Below are 7,287 nucleotides of genomic sequence, written 5' to 3' on the forward strand. Positions count from 1 at the left end.
ACCCTAGTTCTTTTATTGACATGCATTATTGCAGTGACAGAATACAGATGCTCCCAAAGCAGTATTAGAGTTCACAAGACCTGGAATGTCAACAATATTCAGGGAATCTTTAATGCAAATAAACGTTAGTATTTCAACATGTCCTTAAAGAGCACTTAATCTGTGGCAACTGGCCTTACTATAAAATCCCTGAGAAATTTTGGCTTAGAACTACATGCAGCCACTATACAATTCCTGCTCTGTTGAAGTTAATTGTATCAGCTACTCATTTAATAAAAATAATAATATTCAAAAGGCAGAAAGTAAAACAGAATTCAATTAGTCTAGATTAGGGACCAAAGATGTATCATGTTAGAGCAGTTTTTAGGATACAGGAGAGTAAAATAACATTAAAACTGTGTTTGCTGTGCAGCAGCATCATTATGAAACTCCTTGACTCTCGGCAGAGAACTAAGAAGAAAAGTATGAGGAAACACAGCAGGAGCTGAAAGCACTGAACCGTGCAAAAAATCCCCACCTTTAAGATCCAAAACAGTTACGGTTGCAAATTGTCATCCTGACCATATCCTAGGAACTAACTATGGACTAGAAAACAATACAACTGAAGGCGTAAACAAACTCAGGAAAAGATGTAAATTCTTAGCTTTCCAGAGCGCAGGAATATGGAAGAAAAAAACAAACTAAACCAAAGAAACCCTGACCAACAACAAAAAAATGCACCCTGTAACCCACACAGTAGTTTGGCATCTGGAAGAGCTTGATAAAACATTGTGGAGTTGGGGTGGGGTTCGTTTCAGGGAGTGCAGCTTTCTTTGCATTTGTTTGTTGTGCCTGGATTTTGCCTGGACATTAACCCCTGTTTGTGACATTATTTCCATGCCTTTCCTGCAGCCGTTCTAAAGAAATGCAGCAGACTATGATTCAAGAGAGAGAATTCCAAAAAACAAAGAGTTGAAGTGATTGCCCGTGTTCTCGGACATCAATGCAAAATGAGTACAAATTTAAAGCTAATGCCTACCATCTAACTTCCATAGAGCCAAAAGTGCCAATTCCATGTCTAGGTTTGAGGTCCAGCACCCTCCCTTCTAACCACCGAGGCCTGTTAGCAGGTACAGCCAGCCTATTTCCAAGCCATCAAAGGATCGGACTCCGAGAAGATTCTGATCTCTGGGTACGTGACAGTTACAAATGGTCTGTGCAGGCCCTATGACAGGCTGCTCACTTGGTAACTGATGAGCTGGTGTCCTGGAAAGCAGAGCCCATGTATTTAGCAAATGACAGAACTGCTATGTTGATCGAATCTATGTGGATAGTAAAGAAAAGCAAATACAGGCTTTACACTAAATGCCCATGATGGATAGATTCATCTTGCTGTGTGCTACTCTGATTCCAATGTATTCATTCAAACTACACATGTAATTCAAAATTTTCCTTGAATTTATTCTTGTTTACAGGAACTCTGAGGCACTGTGCTTCCAAGTGTTTGCAAATGACAAAGTACTATACTCCGCTCCAGGGAAGGATTTGAGTCCATATCCTGAATTAAGTCTGTAGCACACTCTTGCTAGCTGCAATAAATAAAGAGTAGGCTTTGATTTGTCTATGTGACAGTGTAAATCAAAGGAAGTAGAAGGAACAAAACCCCAACAACACAGCACCTATGAAATGAGAAGAGGAGGGGTGGAGAAGGTGGTTCTGCTTCTTCCACAAAGCTTTGGCCAAAATCTTTGGCTTTGAAAGAGCAAAAAGGTCAAACCTCCCACCTGGAGGGACTTCAGACATTTCACCTTTGTGTTCCACAAACAGTGTGCAAATCCACACCTTTTACTGTCAAATTTAATCACAATACCGAGGTTTTTAAAAATTGTTTATACTTAAAGAGAATTCTGCAAGATTTTAAGTTTCCAGGGTGACTAGTTTTGGGTTTTTGAAGCCCACCTGTGGGGGATGAGAGATAAAGATATAGATTCCCTTTTTTTTTTTTCTTTTTTTTTTAAACTCTTTCCTTCCTATAAATCATACCCAGCTTTATGAGGTACCTTTGCACCAGAATCTCTAAAGCCTCAGGATGCTGGAGCAAGCTGTAGTTTTGCCAAGGTTTTTTGGGGTTGGGTTTGTTGGTTTTTTTTGGACTCTCTATTTAGGTAATTTTTGTAGTAGCAAAAAAATCCTAATTAAACTGTCTCACTATCGACAGTTTCTTTGTTGCATTTTTTCTACTACGTTTTCACTAGGTCAGCCTGACGGACCGGAGCAGACACATGAAAATATGATCTCGTTGGTCAAATAAGGTATTGCAGTCCAAACCTATCAGCATACTAATCTCAAAATGTTCTATTCTATATTCAATTTTATTTTAAAAGATGCAGGATTTCCTATGTTAGCCTTTTAAACTAACAAAGATACAGAGTAGGCGTGTCTTATTGATAAAATGAAATCGCTCCTATCTGCTTCCAAGCCTGGTTTCAGAATTCAGCTTTGCACAGGCCCCCGTGCCCATCAGTCTCTGTGACCTGGCAAAGGTCGTTCTCTTGGTGGATGAGTTTTCTGACCCTCTAAAGATGGGGGAATCAAGTTCAATAAGCAGCTTCAACAGCAAGTCTTTCATCTCTGACCTCCAGGCTGGATTACTGCAACTCATTAGACTGTTACAGTGAAACATGCTAATAGATTGCACATTAAGAGTCATTGATGTATCAGCACCTGGGGTGAAAGTCTCTATAGGAAGAGTTCAAGATGCCATGCATTACTTGCAGCCACTGCCATACTCCATGGGTTAAGCCACTTCATCTCACCTAGGCTCTTAGCAGTCAAAGCTTTTCTTGTTATTTTAAAACAGAGGCAGAAAAGAGTAGTAGCTAGAGTAGCTACCTGGATTTATCCTTACATTTTTCACACCAACCAAGTTTAAAGTAGAAAAGCATGGGATAGGGAAAAAAAAGATTAGTTAGAAGAAGCCTTAGATGAAGACAGAGGTCACAAAGCAGCTCTGCCTAGTGTTAGAGAAGAAGAGCTGTGCTTATGGCTCCTGCAGGAGAGGCTTGCATGCGTGTACTTTGTTCCTATTGTTCCAGGAGGCAGAATTGTGTATACAGTCTATAAAAATGCCACCAAGTCAAAATGACTGTAAGGAACGTTTTACTGATGTAGGGAAACTTGCAAACCATTACAGCAAAGTGTTTCTGTGCAAAGTTATACACGGAAAAAAATGCATTTTTATTAGTACACTAAAATGAAGCAAAAGTAGTATAAATGTTTGTGGGTTTTGTTTTGTCTTGTTTTTTTTTTTTTCCCTGTAAAATAGCTATGCTTTTATTATGGCATCTTGTTGTGACCACTTGGACCATGAGCAGCCATATCCCTTCACATCCACACCTGACAGCTACACAGGCAGATGCGGGCAATGAGTTACAGCCTGACTCCAGATCAATGGCAATAAAAGGAAAAGTTGTTTAAAGACCCTCAAATCGGCTATTGCTCGGGGAACTGATCAGTGTATCAGATATCAGTGCATGAGTACCTTCTGAACACTTCCCTTTGCTAATGCAGTGCTCATTTTATTAGCTGCCCTTAATACCCCCATCAAATTCAAGGTCCTCCTTCTTAAAGTCCTAGATGTATCAGGTCATGATAGCCATTAAGAAACATCCTCCAAGATGTGATGCCTCTTGACATGTGTGTCCCACAGGCACTGCAAAACATTAAAATGATAAAACTGAAAGTCCAAAGTTAAGAGACGGAAATTTCTTCAGGGATAGCCTGATAGATTGGGACCTGCTCACACAGAAAAATCAGGAAGTCCATAGGCCCCAATGGCTGCCATAGCCACACAGACAAGTCATTTCAATGGATCCTCTCTCTTGCAATAACAACATCAAACAGAAGGACAGGTCAGCATGTCAAAAGTAAGTTAGTATTAAAAATAGTTTGCCAGAATGGCAAGAGAGACCAAATAGCCATGAGGAATTGAAGCCGGGCACATTTAAATACTACACCCTGAGACAGCCGTAAGGAGTTCTCTAATATCATACGGGGACACATGCAATTTGTATGTTATGTCAGTCATTAAAGCTGCAGCCAAGGCAGGATGGAGCCATAACTGAGGTGCGGGAATTGATGACAATGTGGGATAGAAGCATTCAGGATAGCAGTCACTACTAAAGATAGGGTAGTGCTCTCGGCACAGCCCCAGGACGCACCTCCCCTAGCTTCAGATAAATATAAATATTTGCCTTTTTAACCCAGCATATTGTCCAAGACTGTGTCCATCATAGCTATTCACAATAACGAAGGCTTTAGAGAAAGCACTAAAGCCTTCCACAGACTTATCCAAACTCTGGCTTAGGGGTTAGCGTGTGATCAAATTGGGCCATCATGCATCACGCCCTGAGTGAGCGTGCAGTATACAAGTCTTGAGGAATACCTTGATATCTGTGATTCTGACACACAGCAGCAGTGCGCAGTTACTTCATCCTGGTTAAAAAATAATACACATCATTTGGGGATAAGCTAGCTTCCTTGTCACCAAATCATCATAATTAATTTAACCACTATCATTACAGCTGAACTTTCCAGCCCAGTCAAATGAAGTAAGTCAATTCCTTCTGTGTACTTTTTTTGGATGTTTTCCTTCCTCTGTGGCTAATTATTGAACATTTTTTCTATGCCCTAATTCACGCCTCCTTCCTGCTTACTGAAGATAAAATGTCATCTGTGCAGGAGCTCATAATCAGCTGATTCTGACAAGCAGAGGATAAAGCACAAAAGGAAGAATATTGTTTTAAGGAGGGAGAAATCCAGATCTAACTACTGGGACTTTTGCCAGGAATTTCAGTGTGAACAGAATAGAGGCCTCATTGTCGACAGTGAAAATTGGACCCTGTTGCTTCTCAAGGGTTTTGTTTCCTTCTAGCTTGTTGGCTCAAAAAATGGTGAAACACAGACCAGTGTAGCCTCACCTGTATTATCAAAGTAATGGGAGAGTGATACAGCTGAGGATATAGCAAAGAAGTGGGCAAAACCCTGCCAAACATAGTGCTAGCTGAGGTTCTGATTGCTTTGAGAATCGTTTGCCATTTTGTTCAAGTGCTTAAAGAAGACATAGAAACCTTCTCCAGGCTTAGAATTTGAAGACACTCTTCGTATACCTGTCAGTCTCTGAAATTCATCTGACATGTCCTGCTCCACCAAATACCAAGCTCAATTATTTCCCTTCACCCTTTTAGTTCATGAAATACCTCACATGGAATGGGGGAGGAGAGAGGGGAAGAGGGAGAGAGAACACTAAGCACTGAGACCACAGAACAAAACCAGAGTCCTCTCATTTTACCCCCTCCTGAATAAGTAGGGCTGGATGATAGTAAGGAACCACTCCTCTCCCCCTCTCTGTTATCCCTCATATTCTAAAAACACAATTGTAGAGAAGAAAATAAAAACATCTTATCCTAATATTTTCATTTTCTCCTCACCTCAGATACGTATCCATCCTGATACATCTTTGCCATCCTTGAGTTTATTCTCTCACGTCTGTTTTACAGAAGAGAAACTCACACACTAAAAAACTATGGGACCCTTGCAAGACGGCATAGGAAATTGAAATCTGGAATCTCCATTCCTTAGCTATGAATTTCACCATTAGTCCATTTTTACATTATACAGTCAAACAGGCTCTCCTATCCCAGGATGGTTGTGTCGAGGCTCAATTGCCCTGACCAGTCTCAGCAGGGGCCTCTGCGCAGGTACCCACCACTCAGGGCTCCATTTCAGCTCACCCCCCAGGCCTTGATGTGCTTTGCTGGAGGTAACCCAAACACAGCCCTGCCCCTTGCTGACCCTTGCCTGGGCCTCCTGCTCTGTCCTTGGACCAGACCTGTCACCTAGAGTTTGTCTGACAATCACCAGACTGTCAATGGGACCCAATTCCATCACCAACCTCATGCTGCTCACCCTGCTTGTGAGATGACCAGCCAGTACCGTGGTCACCCTCAGCTCCTGGCTCGCTTTCCCTCATGGAGCAGCATCGTTCTTGCTGCTCCCTGACAGGTTGTAGAGGAAGGAAAAAAAACAAGCCCCAGAACATCAGAAACACAGGTGGAAGCACGGCTCTTATCTGCTTAGAGCACAGATCCTGCTTTAATCATTAGACAGAGACAAGCATGCCGTCAGCACCAAAAAAAAAAAAAAAATTCTGTCTTCATTTGTTACCCTACAGACCAGATTTGCAATAGGGGCTCAAAATTGGCTATTACAAGTGTAAATCCAATGGTGCATACTTAACTTCTGCATGTACAATTTTTCCCAAAGTCAGTCACTCCTTTCTGATCATTTCTGCTAAAGGAAAGTAAGGCTTCCCAGACAGCAGCTTTCTGTAAAGTTACCTGCTATCCAGATAAAGAAGTGGAAGCCTTCAACAGAACCACATGAGATTCACTGGCTCACAAGGATGATGTTTTGAGTTTACTCTAGGGAAGAGTCATTGCAGTTAACACTGAAAGGGAAAATCACCTTGATAATTTACTAAAGCCAGACTAAAAATGAAGGTGTTGCAATGCATCAGTTTCAAGATCAGCTCAGGCAGCCCAACTGCCATCTTGTGGCTAACAAATCACGCTGCTGCAACTAGCTACATTATTCCTTTATCATATACTCCTTCATTAATTATTCCATACACATATGGAATAAATCTGACGACAACATATGTCAGGTAGGAATAAGGAGCTCTGATTCTCTAGAGTCCAAATATACAATATAGATCAATGCTGCTAGAAGGGAAAAAGAGATAAGTTTCATTAACTCAAGTCTTAGATTGCAGAGAGTGGCAGGAGAGGGAGCATCTGGGTTGGGACAGGAGTAATCTAAATTTGGGTACTATTTTGTACACGCTGATCTGACAAAAGAAAACCAACTTCAATGCCTACATGAAAAAACATCCTTTAAAAGTTTGGGGAAAGTACTTCATTTGACAATTGTGTCAAATAGCAATCCTCTATGCAATTCTAGAAATTAGGCAGGGAGGGAGTTAAGAAATACCACTTTTCCAGAAGATTCTTGCATCTTTTGTGGCCCCCTGGGTTGACCTCAACAGCCATTTGAAAAGGTCAAAAGTGGTATTTAAGACTATGAAGAACCTGCAATGAAACCTGCACAAGAACTTCAGAGATTCCTACAAGGTTTATCAAGTTTTGAGCCCACTTAACACTTTCAGTAGCTTCTGTTGCTTACGCATGGATCACCTTACACCTTTTTTTTCCACATTGACTTAAGGCTGAAATGCTGGTTTGCTCACTC

This window comes from Rissa tridactyla, chromosome 8 (genome assembly GCF_028500815.1).
Source record: "Rissa tridactyla isolate bRisTri1 chromosome 8, bRisTri1.patW.cur.20221130, whole genome shotgun sequence".
In the NCBI taxonomy this organism is placed as follows: Eukaryota; Metazoa; Chordata; class Aves; order Charadriiformes; family Laridae; genus Rissa; species Rissa tridactyla.